This window comes from Gallus gallus, chromosome W (genome assembly GCF_016699485.2).
Source record: "Gallus gallus isolate bGalGal1 chromosome W, bGalGal1.mat.broiler.GRCg7b, whole genome shotgun sequence".
Taxonomy (NCBI): domain Eukaryota; kingdom Metazoa; phylum Chordata; class Aves; order Galliformes; family Phasianidae; genus Gallus; species Gallus gallus.
This window is the reverse complement of record NC_052571.1, coordinates 5,282,859-5,297,388: the sequence shown is the minus strand read 5'-3', so window position 1 is coordinate 5,297,388 and position 14,530 is coordinate 5,282,859.

Genomic DNA, 14,530 nt, shown 5'->3' with positions numbered 1-14,530 from the left:
TAATAAAGTGTATGGATTTACCACCACGGAGTGCATGCATTCAACAATTCTTTTACTAGCCCTCAAATCTTGTACCAAGCTATAGCACTTGCTATCCAATTTTTCATCAGCAAGATTGGTGTATTATATTTGGATTCACATTCAATTAGTAATCCGAAATCCAAAAGTTATTTATTATTTATTTTATCCTTCTACAGTTGCATATCCTCAAAGGGCACTGCTTTACCCTGACTGGGCTAGCCCTAGCTCTTGCTTAGGGCTGCATTTTGGCTCTACCAGGTATCTGTGATACCCACACTCCTAAGCATACCTTATTTAAGATTTCTGCAACTTCTGGGGGTACAATATTTTTTTTTCCCAGTTTGTGTTAAAGCCAGACTTACAATTTTCAATCAGTTAATATTGTTTGACGCTTAGCTCCAGTGTTATTGAATTTAACCTCTGCAACAGTTTTGGGGAACCTGGCATGCACAAGAATTTATGTATTCCTACTTATTTCTCAGCCTATATTTAACTGATCCCAAAAGGTAAGCTTTTTCTTGTTGTGCAGTAGCTCCTACTGCTGCAAAATCATCTACGGGTGGTAAGAGGCACCCATCCCCACCAGAAAATAAACCTCTTTATCCTGCTCTCCTAGCTGCAATTTAACCAGTGGATCTGATTTCTGTCCACCTCGGTTCTGATATCCCTGTTACACCTTGCCTTCCTCAGCCTACGTCCTTCCCAAACCTTTCACTTTCCAAACTCTCATCATTACATTACATTACATTACTAACATTATATTTGTTTCACCTCCTCCTCTCCAAAGGCTTCCAGTGCTAACACTGGAATTTCAGGTTTCCTAGATCTCTGCAGATGAAGGCTATTCTCACTTCCAGTGCCCCATCCTCTCTACTTCCCCCCCCTTCACAAGTAACTCTGTTTACAGCAGCACTCTCTAACTTCGTCTCTCTCTCACTCTGAGAGTTCTGCTCACAGGGGAACCGTGCGGGGGGGTTGCTCTCACTATTCATACCCTCAGTTACACTTCTGTATACCATTATACCATCAAAACCGTTTGTCCCATTCCCTTCAGAACCCACAAATCAAACAATACAGTTCTTCAGTTTCCACAAACACCCAGTACTTAGTCTCGTGATTAGAGCACTCAATTATAAAAACTGTTCGTGTTACTTCATTTACCTTCACTCCTTAAGAATAACAGCAACTGTAAGAAGGTATTATAGTTTAGGGTCCCATTCCGATGCCACTTCTCATCATCTTCTAACTTATATATTAACCGCCACTGTTTGTAATACTTGATTAAAGTTTTCTTACTCAGGGTGCCTCCAGGTTCCCCTGCAATATCCCACCAATATACCAATATGCATCCCAAAGGGGTTTGTTAGGGAATTTTCTTCCCCTGGGAGCCTCCCATCATGTTTACAAAATTCTTATCGGTTCGTTACTGCCTTAAGATTTCCACAAGTAACTCTCAGTACTCCAGAATTTCCCCACACTAATCCCCAATGCTCCGTCCACCAGTCACAATGGCACTCTGGACACAAACGATGCCACCAGCCCCAGTACACCTCCTCACACACTTGACAAAGTATAACATAAATGGGCCAACATTCATTTGTCGGGTGGAATGTACACCTTTCCTCTGGTCCCTCTTCCCAATCTATGGAGTACAAACTCCCGTCCTCATTCCAGTCTATAAAATACATACAAACAGCGGACAGACAACACAAAGGATTGTCTTTCACTTCATCCTTCCGCCCGTTTCCCTCGCGGGAGAACGGAACCACGGACTGGGAACTCTGCACTCGCTTTGTGGCTCTGCCACGTCCCACTCACTCACACATACATACATACAAATGCTGGCTTAAGCACAATCTGAGTTTGAACACTTGAAAGAATGTTTTGAATGCATCAGTAGTTCAAATACATGGTACCGAACATTTACAACAGATGGTAATAGAAATTATACAACCTGTGACTCCTGCTATTATTGCCACAAAAATCCACGTTGTCATTTAACAAAATCCACTGTTACCAACCACCTAGGCGAGAGTTATTACTCTTTTTCCACGCATACGACTTACAGGTCCCCTTTGTAGGAACTCCCTCCCGGGAGTTTTTCTCCTACCCCAACCAGCAACCTAAACTAACCTGTGAGCTCACCTCCCACGGGGTAGCACAAATGGCTGTGCCCTGTGTGGGATGTCTCCTCACGACTTATGGGCCCCCTGATTCCCATACACATACCTGGTCTGCTGATAGATGGTCCTTGTCTATCCCCGCAGGGATCAGAAGAGGAAGGGGAGTCCTTCTGAGAAACCTCGGGGCGCGCCTGAGGCGTCCCCCTCCTCAGCTGGTCCTGCAGCCGGACAGAGAGTGCCCCATCTGGGGTGCCAAAATTGACGTGTGGAATCAAACTCTATAACCTGGTTAGGTTATAAAGCAGGTATGATTATTCGGCCGGCCGAGTGCAAGGGGGATCACTCCACCAAACTTGCACACCAGCAAGCAAAAAACACTACAAATTTGTAAGCCAAGGCCATACCTATTCAGCAGAATTCTTGGAACCATCTACATATTCATTATCCTTCTGGAAATTCATTTACATACTGCCCCTCCCCTGGCGCATGCGTTGTCCATAGTAGGGGTCTCCCTCTGGTGGTCGTGGGGATGAAGTCAGAAGTCTTCCTTGCGAAGGCTCGACGTCTTCCTCGGTCTGACCTTCTTAGAGTGCATTCAAACCGGTCAAAGCCATTCATTTTGTATTGTTCCTTTCTTTGCGTTTGCACAGCTGACCTTGAAATGTTGAGATGTCATTCTCCTTCCCTAGTTTTCAAAGCTAGCTTGCTTATTTAACCCCCTATATGATCAAACCCTAGGCCCACCTGAGCTCCTGATCTCACAACAATCATGTTCCCTGGTCCTTAACACAAAGGGCTGCCTATTGGGCAGGTGGTCTCAACCCTCTGGAAAGGGGAGACCCTCTTGCCATTACTGGAACAGTTGATCAGTTAGTAGAAAATGTTCAAAAGGCTGCCTGCCTCCAAATGATGTATGACAGAAAGCTGCAGCCACACCATGAATCACCTATGATGGAGCCTGTTGACCCTGAGAGGATGACCCCTTTAATCAGGGGGCTTCCAGAGTCATTGAAACCCATAGGCATACAACTTCAAGGAAAGATACAGGCTTTGTCTCAGGGAGAAAGAACTCAGGCAGTATTAGAAGGAACTGTAACCTCTAACCATCTGCAGTCAGGATACAATGTATGGACATGGGGGGAAGTTGCCCAAGAGTTAATTAACTGGGTGAAAAAAATATGGACCAGTGGTTTCTTCCTCCAGTAAATTTGAGCCAAGGGGAGTGAGGCTTGCAGCAGTCAGCCTTGCCCCCAGGCCACCTAGCCCAAAGCTCACTGGGACTGGAGGGGCCTCATTGCCAGCAAAAACAGGTAGGCGAAATATTGATCATAAATGTAATTGTCTCTCTCTGGATACTGGGCTGGCAAAAGGGTGTTCCACAAGATTTGATGAATGGATTACCCACAGTCAGATTAGAGAAATTAGTTAACTGGTGGCCAGAACAAAAGCTCAAGAAGCACAGGGAAATCTGATGCCTTCGCCCCTCCCCCTCCCAGGTGAGCGGGAGGTGGGTGGGGTGTTGAAGGGTGGACGCATTAGAAAGCTCACAACAAAAGGACAAGACCCTCGATTTAACACCTTCTGTCCCAAGGCCTCACCACTCTTGCCAATTACCCCTGTGAGTCACAATCCAGTGGCTGATAAACCAGGGAAACACCCTTATCTACCTAGCCAGCCTGTGTCGATTGACTCAGCTAACCTGAGGCCAGTTTCCCTAACCTTAACAAATATCCTTGGAAGGTTAAGGACACCCCGAAAAAAGGAATATAAAATCAACACTTGCTGGATTGTTCCCTCATTTTTTAACCATATTAACAAAGCCCAAAAAAGGGCAAGTCGGTGTCTTATTTTACAGAAGATCCCCGTGGGACCTTGACTGAAAACAGAAAGGCTGATAGCTGATTTTAACCATTTGTGTTTTGTGACAGAAATACTGAAGACTTGATTGTGCTATAATACTGAATATACCTCTTGATGACATTTTGGTTGCAATAGTGTTATGTTTTGGGTTGTTGTGGGTGTGGGTGATGACTGATATCAGTCCTTGGATCTGTTAAACTTCACACTTTAGGTTCAGAGTTTTTACAGGTCATCCTGGCTTACTGGTACTCACAGTGACACCATTCCTTTTGACCCCTTCTTTCACCCCTTTTTATCAAACTGATTATGATTTGCATGTAACTCCTCCACGGTGTTTCCGAATTCCTAACAAATTGGGAAATGAAACAAGGGACCCATCTAATATCTGTTAGATGTGGTCACAAAACAAATCTATCATAAAACCCTTTGCACTGATGCTTTTCAGTGTCACATCAGTCCAGGAGTTCCATCCAAAACATGGTTGTTGGAAAGTGTCTAAGTTTTGATAAGAGATGTGTATGTTTCTGGGATTATCCCTCTTATGATTTATACTGTGCGGTATCCTACGCACACTATTTATCTCTCTCAGCATTTGAATTGCTCAAGACACTAAATCATCTTTGAGAACATTACATGGCAAGTCCACATATTGCCAAATTGGACTAGATATGCTTTTGGTGAATTAACTGAAGTGTAATATTGTATGGCTATTCATAAACACCACAACCTCCATTGAAGAATTCCCATCTGGATCCTGGCTTACACTGGGACTTCCTGGGTGGGGAAAGCAGCTGACACAAATACCTCTATTTGTTTTACTTGTTTGTTTATTATTACTGGTTATTGTTAAATGTATGGTTATTGTCAAATGTATGGCTGTCTTGTTTCACTTTCTGCTTTCTATTCATTGTGTAATATTCATGTTACCGCTCCTGAAGAATCACGGGGTGATGTCTTTGGCAAATTGAGTGACTCTTTTTTGTCTAAAAATTGAATGATAATGTTAAACAAATTGCCCAGGGTATATGGAAAATATCCCTTGTTCCTGTCCAGACCTGGAAAGGCTTAGACTTCGACCTCTTTTCCTGGCTCCCAGGTGGCCCATGGGTCAAACCTATCCTATTTTACCTATTGTGTGCTGTTGCAACTCTTATGTTTGTACCTTGTATGATTCCATGTTTTATTCAACTTATACAATGTGTTGTATCCTCCATGTATTTTGTAACCACTTCAACTGATGGTGGACAAGTCCAACAGATCCGGGCAACCTTTGTAACCAAGCCCAAGAAATCCTTTATTGCAACTGCGTAACATTTAACTCCCCCTTACTCCCCACCCCTCTTTTCTCTTATGATTACTTCTTTTCCTTTCTTTTTCCTTTCTTTTCCTCACCACCATGGAGGGTCACGTATGCTTCAATTTCAAGCAACCTATGAGCCACGAGGTGGTGTATGAATCCTCCTTTGTTTTCTGGCTCAAAGCTTGCTTCCTGAGGTATTTCTTGTGATAAGTCTCTAGGAGATGAGAGGTGGGTGCTGCTGTGTGGCAATCAACATCACTGTCTGGACAAGTTACATTTGAAAACAGTTCTTTGGAGCTGTTTGCCTTCGGCCCAAGAGTTAAGGGAATGCTCAGGACTGTTTACTGGACTGTTTACTGGACTGTTTACTGGCGGAAGATCTGTCCTGTGACCAAATTACTCCTGTCTGCTATGGGAGGCTGGGGGATGGTACCATCGTATCTTGTGAAGGCAAGATACTAGTTGGCATCTCCATACTCCCTCTTATCTGCTGGCAAGGCCATGGAGATAGGAACAAAAGGAATTCCTGCTGAGATCCAAAAGCCAGAAACTGTAATTCCAAAAGGCTGACTCAACCACTTTGGACTTATAAATAAGTTTGTGCTGCCATCGCAATGTTCATCGTCGTAGTCGCAGTGGTCACCATCCTCATCATCACAACAACACCCAACGGCCCACTTGTACTGAAGAGCAACGACTGAACCATGAACCACGAACCACGCTGGACCCATGGTGGTGACTATCTCCCTCTTTCTTCCTATAAAGACTCCTTGCTCCTATTTCCTATCTTTTCTCTAAGACTAAAATGAGTTTTTTAAAGCCTTTATTAGATAATTGGAAAATAAAATAACATTTCTGATAGGGTAAACTGCCTTACCTTCAAATGGCACTTCCCATTTGAAATTAAGAACCATTTCATTAGAAGGGGAAAAGGACTTAGACCAGCAGGATCCTTGGATCCTGATTAAATCTAAGAATAAAAAGAAAGCCAAGCAGACTAAAATCCAACTAGAGGATCTGAAAACCTCAGATCCTCTAGAAATAAGACCAATAATTACTCAGAAAAACTAAGGAAGTCCCAGATAGACCAGCAGGATTGCCACCTGAGGAGTGGCTCCCTGCTCACACTCACATTGCATATGATGGCGTGCCCATGCTGAACTGATTTTTTACAGTGATTTAAACAGAAAACAGTGAGAGAGCATACCAGCATGGCTCTTAAGATTATGGGATGTGGGAGTTGAAAGTGTGGTTATTAATGGACAGGAGATTTCTAAACTTGCATCTATCACCACACATTCGGCCCTCAGGCAAAGACTATACGCAACTGTAATGCGTAATGAGGAAAATCATTCTCTAATTCAGTGGATAATGGCTGCGTGTAAAATCACATGGCCAAATGAAAGCAATGTCCCAATGAATACTGGTTCAAAATTATATCAGAGAACTGGGAATGAAGGAGGTGATTTGATGACACTATTGAGAGTCCAGACCTGGTTAAGTTTTCAGCAGGGATGAGGATCCTCATATTACAACAGGTGCCTCCCCACCAGTATGGCAAACTAGTGTCCATGCTAAACCCTTTGGTTCCCACAGAGGCCGTTGTCCAACAAGCCATCCAGTTGGTGGCTGGTCTAGGAGAAATGGTGTGCCTATGGACCAGGAACAATATTTGGACAGTAGAAGGGGCAGCCCAATCATATCCTACTCCAGCTATGGAGACAGCTGGAGGAAAATCAAAAATTTCAACATACCCTCAAAAAAGCAGGGGTAAGAATTATTGAACAAGTACCAATGAGAACATGGAGCTTGGAAGACTTCACAGTTCCTAACAAATGAATAAAAGCCTCCTCAAGTGACCCGGGCCACTATGCCTGAGCCACATGAGGAAAAAGAATTGATGATTGCATAGTTACTTGAGTGACAGGGGATGCCAGCACCCCTGCACCTAGGGTCCCCAGACAAGACCGGAGGCCCTATATTGAATAGATTATTTTTTGGTTCTGGGAGAACATACAGTGAATGTTGGCATTAGTAGACGTTGGCACAGAAACCTTGATTATTTATGGTGATCCAACTAAATTCCATTGAGATAGGGTGATGCTTGGTGAGTTCTGGGGACACACCATCCCCGTCACACAGACATTTTTGAAGTTGGGGGTTGGGTGTCTCCTTCCCTGGAACTATAAGGTGTCTATTGCCCCAGTCCCAGTGTATGTACTGGGCATAGACATAATATGGGGTCTGACTCTCCAGATGACTGTGGGAGAGTTCAGACTAAGAGTGAGATGTATTAGTATCCGGGAGGTGCAGGCGATATTAAGAGACCATGAGAAACATGAGACAATTCACTTGCCAGAGCTGTGCTGGATTATTAATACTAACTAGTATAGACTACTGGAGGAGCAACAGGAAATCACAAGAACAGTGCAGGAACTAGAAGAAGTAGGAAACATAAGACCTTAACATAGCCCATATAACTCCCCCATATGGAGAACGACATGGAGAACGACAGTGGATTACAGAGTATTAAATAAGGTCACGCTGCCCATTCATGCAACCATTCCCAATATTGCCTCCCTGATGGACACACTGAGTAGGGAAATAGAAACCATTGTGTCCTAGACTTGGTAAATGCATTCTTCAGTATTCCCGTCCATGAAGAATTGCAAGATGAGTTTGCATTTACATGGGGAGGCAGGCAGCGGACCTTTCAGGTCCTGCCACAACAGTACGTTCACTCACCTCTACATATTGTCATAACTTAGTGGCACGTGACCTAGCAGATTGGAATAATCCCAATAACTTCAAATTGTACCACTATATTGATGATCTCATGCTGACGTCTGACTCACTGGATGCATTAGGAAAGGCAGTAGACTCATTAACTACTCATTTACAAGAGAAAGAGTGGGCTATAAACGCACAGAAGGCGCAAGGACTAGGTGTGTCTGTGAAATTCTTGGGTGTAGTTTGGTCAGGAAATACCAAAGTACTACCCAGTGTCATAATAGACAAGGTTCGGGTGTTCCTAATACCTACCATGCCAAGGCAGCAGCAAGAATTTTTGGGTATATTGGGATACTGGCATTCCTTTATACCTCACTTAGCGCAGCTGCTGAAGCCCTTCTATTGACTCACGAAGCAAGGCCAAAAATGGGACTGGGGGAGAACGGAACAAGAGGCCTTCCAGCAAGCAAACCTAGCTGTTAAACAGGCCCAGGCTCTAGGTATATTCGATCCTACCCTTCCAGCCGAACTTGATGTCCATGTAACTCAGGACAGGTTTGGCTAAGGCCCATGGCAATGCCAGAATTCCATTCAAACCCTAGTTGCGTTCTGCTCACAGGTCTGGCACGGAGCAGAAGAGAGGTATAGTATGATTGACAAACAATTATTGTCTGCCTACTTCACATTACAGGTGGTAGAGCTAATAACCCAAACACCTGAAGTCATAGTTAAGACTAGCTTGACAATTCAGTGGTGAGTGAAAGATCAGACACACCTTCCTGAGGTAGGGGTGGCCCAAGCACAGACAGTGGCACGATGGGTCGCTTGTCTCAGCCGGAGGAGTAGCCTGTCTTTGTCACCATTTCAGAATTTCAGAAGATCCTATGCCTGTTGCTGTATCACAGTGACACACCAAAAGAGACAGTGGTCACTCCACTGGAGGAGAGTCCTGTTTGGGAAGAGAAATATCCCATTCCTGAAGATGCCTGATACACGGATGGGTCCAGCAAGGGTAACCCAAGCAAGTAGAGAGCAGTGGCACACCATCCCTGCGCTGAAACAGTCTGGTTTGAAGAGGGGGATGGTCAGAGTAGCCAATGGGCAGAACTGCGAGCTGTGTGGATGGTTATAACCAAGGAACCTGGTGACAGTATTTTGAATATCTGCACAAATATTTGAGCTATGTACTGGGAGCTCACTCTTTGGATTGCACAGTGGGCCACCCAGGAATGGACTGTTCAGGCTGACCAATCTGGGGCAGAGATATGTGATTAGACATATGGAATGTGGTTAAACACGGGACCATACATCTACCACGTTTTGGGCCACAGTCCTCTACAGTCACCAGGTAACGATGAAGCCAATACACTGGCTTGAGTCCAATGGATTGAGGATTCACCATCCAAGAACATTTCCTGCTGGTTACATCAGAAGTTGGGGCATGCCAGACAAAAGGCAGTGGGGGCAGCTGCTAAAGCATGGGGGCTGCCCATACAACTCTCTGACATTGTCCAGGCATGCCAAAACTGCAATGCTCGCTCCAAGATGAGACCGAGATCATTGCCCAAAACAACAGCCCATCTTGCTAGAGGACACAATCCTCTCCAGTGATAGCAGGTCGATTACATTGGGCTTGTCCCTCGGTCTGAGGGGGCGAGATATGCCCTGACCTGTGTCAATACTGCAAGTGGGCTAATGCAGGCCTATCCAGTGCTGAGAACAAACCAGGCATATACCATCAAGGCACTTACCAAGTTGATGGCTGCCTATGGGACGCCACAAGTTATCGAGAGTGACCAAGGAACTCATTTTACTGGTACCATGAAACAGTGCTGGGCAGAAGAAAACAACATTGAATGGCAATTCCACCTGCCATATAATCTGATGGGGGAAGGTCTTATTGAATGCTATAATGGTATTCTTAAGGCTGCCCTGAAGACAGACTCTCAGTCTCTGCAGGGGTGGACAAAGAGACTCTATGAAACCCTGTGGGATCTGAATGAAAGGCCTAGAGACTGCAGACCCAGTGCCCTGAAGATGCAATGGACAACATGAGCCTCCCTGCTTAGGATTCAAATTACGGGCACCGATAATCGGGTGAGATCCCAAATTGGCAATGAAAATAACCTTCTGTTCCCTGCCCCTGAGAACTTAAAACAGGCAGTATAGTATAAACCCTAGAATAGTATGTCCTTGGAAGGTGCAAGTAGAACCAAAGTGGTGTGGCCTACTTGATCCTTGGGGAAGATTATTGGAGATTGGGGGATCGGTAGTCCCCCTGGTAATAGGTACACAGCCTGCAGACATCATGGTCAACACTGGTTTTCATCACTGAGGGGGCCTTAATCATATCCCTATGGCAAATCAGGGACCCCCCCCCCCCTTTGGTACCTGATTTAGTCACGTGGTCTCAGATATCGGGCCAAAGGGTATGGTACAGACAGCTGGGATGTGCCCCAGTGCAAGCCGAAGTGTTGACCCAGGACCGGATCACATCCTGCATCTTGCTTTGGAGAGTGGACCTACTCCTGGTACCTCTGAAACATCTATACTACTCCCCGTGAGTCTCTTTGAGTCCACAGGATCACCAGGAGGAGTAACATGGCATCAAGATGCTCCAGTGTCACTATAAGATCAGCATGACACCCGGTGGTGGACTATATGGGACTGATAGAACACGAGCTGAACCTTCCCTGGTTTAAGTAACTATGTGCCTCCAGGAGAACCATTGAGTACTGGCCCATGCAGGAATGCGGACTTCAACCATAAACCGATCATCAATCTTCTCATATTTTGTTGATCTACAATGCAAGAGATAAATTGTACGAGCGTCGCGGTGTACTGTATCACCATAATGGAAAGGGTATCATGGTTTTACGATTTTTGGTTATCAGTATTCCACATCATAACATCATGCAGTGTACTGGGAGTTAAAGAGCAAATGCTCGTTCCGGGTACTTGTCCAGAAGAGAAGAAGAACTACGTTCCCCAGAAGACTGTTCGAGTACTGTTATCATTCCTGCTCAGGGGAACAGATATAAGGCCTGTAGGTCACCTGACCTGGGTCCTCTGCCTTCTTCTCGTCTCGTCGTGCTCGCTTTTGGATCGTCTCGCTGCTGCTCCTGACTGCACGCAAGGCTTCAGTATTAGCGTAAGGCCTTTAAGCTCTCAGACAATCCTTCTCTCAATTATTTTTGACTTTATTAACAATTACATTGAATTATATTGTATTATAGTGTGTTATCGTGCATTCCGATACTATATTTAGTAAATTAGTTTGTTTCTCCTCAGATCGTTGCCGCTGTTTTTTTTTAATTATTCTTTCTTGGGGGGGTCCCCTGTTTCCCTTTTCCGGAGGCACGGATTTTGCAAAAAAAAAAAAAAAAAAAAAATCCCTCCGCCCCACTAGTCACGGAACCGGGCCGGACCAGCCCGTAAACCGTCGACAAAAGGGCTTACCTTTTACTTGCTCAATCACTGGTTCACACCATGAAGGAGTGGAGTGGAGTGGAAATGCTTAGTCACAGCTTGAAACAGTGAGTACCTGGTAGGAAGGCGGGGCCAACCCAGGGGAGCTCAGGTGCATGCAATGTACCTTAGTGACTGGAAGGGGTAGAGCCAGGATCTATCCCTTCCCAGACATCATTTGAGGGTTTGCTCTGTGGGCTTCAGTTTTTTTTGGAGGTCCCTCCCTACCTGAGGTTTTTTGTGCATAAGCTGCTTCTTTCCTTTGTTTTTGTACTCACTGCTGTTGTGTTTGTGCAAATTGTCACTTGCTGCAGCCTGGGATCTTGCAGCTCTGCTGTCATTGTTGCTTTTTTCGTTGCCTTACCGTGGGAGATAGAGAGGTCAGCTTGACCTTGTTGAATGTCAACTCACTGAAAATGAGGCTCTGGAAAGGAGACAGAAGGTCTGAATAAACAGGAGTGTTTTGTACCTAAGCATAAGATAAACTCTCTGCTGTTTATGAAAACTTGTTATGGAATTTGCTTGTTTTCTAACCAATGGATTGTTAGTGGAAATGTACTGAATGCGTGTGTTAGAATATAAAAGGCTTGCTTGGAAAAGCAGAGATAGAGAGAATCATCATCATGATCATGATCGTCACAGCAATAAAGAAATCTTCCTGTCACGAGAACCCTGTGTCGTGTTGCTAACTTACGACACCTTACATAACGTAAGGGGAGGAATGTACCCTACTGAAGGAAACTGAAAAATTGTTTGGGACAATGCAAATGATTTTGAAAGAAGGCTCCATTCCTGGTGGAATCTGGTTAATTTTGCTTATGATCTGATTATTGACTCAGGCATAGCTTATGCGATGACCATAGCCCAAGCATCAGTGTATACCATATATCTAATAATTGACATCGATCTGAAGTGTCGTGGATCTGTTCTTTACTGTACTGAACATAAGGAATGGGCCTATCATGAGGCAGTGTAATGGCAGATGGTTGCCCTAAGTGCTTGCACAGTAAGAACACCACAAGGATTCATTTTTGAGAGCAACATCATTCAAGTTCTAGATGTTTGTCTTGTTACAAAACAGAATGTTTGTCATTTTGATATATATCCTGATGCAAAACCTAAAACCATAGCGATATATATGGGTAAAAGTTGCATGTGTATGATAACTCTTTGTGATGCTGTTATCATCAATGATACCTGAATATTAGTAATCGTGATAATCTTTGCATTTGTAATGTTATTAATATGGTAGGATGCAACTTTGCGTTCCGCTTGTAACCTCATTTCAGCTATTACAATCTGATTATATGCTAGTTCAAGATTTATGATCAGTGCATATTGGAATCAGTCTTGTGTTGGTGAAGAAATTGTTAGAACATAAGGACTTGGAACTGTTATTGAAATGTTCCAGAGGTAATGGACAAAACTCTGATTACAGTGCACCACGATGTGGAATAAATGTGTTGTAGAACGAGTGAAGAAAGATGGAGAACATCAGTGGTGGGATACTCTTTTTGGATGGTCACCCACTGTTACAGAAATCTTCACCCTGCTGTGGTTATCTTGATTTTGTATGTAATCTGTTAGCTTTTGATGATAATCTTATATTTTAAGATTATAAGATGATAATCTTATAAGATTATAAGATGATAATCTTATATTTTAATCTTATATTTTAATCTTATATTTTATTTATATTTAGATAATAAAAAAGTAAAGTAATTCTAGTTCTAGCATCTTAGCTTGATCACTGCTGATACTAGATTATGTGCAAAAAACATGAGCGTAAAAAAAAAAAAAAAAAAGAGGAGAGAATTGTGAGAGTGAGAAAATAATGTTTTTGCAGTAGAGATTTTCAATACCAAGGAATAGTCCCTTACTGAACTTACAACTTTATTACAAAATCATAGAATCATAGAATGGCCTGGGTTGAAAAGGACCACAATGATCATCCAGTTTCAACACCCCTGCCATGTGCAGGGTTGCCAACCACCAGACCAGGCTGCCCAGAGCCACATCCAGCCAGGCTTTGAATGCCTCCAGTGACAGGGCATCTGCAACCTCCTTGGGCAACCTGTTCCAGTGTGTCACCACCTTCTGTGTAAAAAACTTACTCCTAATATCTAACCTAAACCTCCCCTGTCTCAGTTTAAGACCATTCCCCCTTGTCCTATCACTATCCACCCTCGTAAACAGCAGTTCCCCTTCCTGTTTATATGCTCCCTTCAAGTACTGGAAGGGCCGCAATGAGATCTCCCTGGAGCCTTCTCTTCTCCAAGCTAAACAAGCCCAGGTCCCTCAACCTTTCCTCATAGGAGAGGTGCTCCAGCCCTCTGATCATCTTAGTGGCCCTCCTCTGGACCCACTCCAAGAGTTCCACATTCTTCCTGTACCAGGGGCTCCAGGCCTGGACACAGTACTCCAGAAGGGGCCTCACAAGAGCCAAGTAGAGGGGCACAATAACTTCCCTCTCTCTGCTGGCCACCCCTTTTTTAATGCAGCCCAGAACACAGTTGGCCTTCCGGGCTGCAAGCGCACACTGCTGGCTCATGTCCAGCTTCTCGTCCACCAGGACCCCCCAAGTCCTCCTCCGCAGGGCTGCTCTCGAGGAAATCTTCCCCCAGTTTGCATAAATACCTGGGATTGCCCCGACCCAAGTGCAGCACCCTGCACTTGGCCTTATTGAACCTCACTTGATTTTCATGGGCCCACTTCTCCAGCCTGTCCAGGTCCCTCTGAATGGCTTCCCTTCCTTCCAATGTATCGACTGCACCGCTCAGCTTGGCGTCATCCGCAAACTTACTGAGGATGCACTCGATGCCATTGTCTATGTCATTGATGAAGATGTTGAAGATGTTGAAGAGCACCAGTCCCAAGACCGACCCCTGAGGGACACCGCTTGTGACCGGCCTCCACCATGACACAGAACCATTAATCACAACCCTTTGGCTGCATCCAGCCAGCCAATTCCTAATCCATCAAACAGTCCATCCTTCAAATCCACACCTCTCCAATTTAGAGAGAAGGA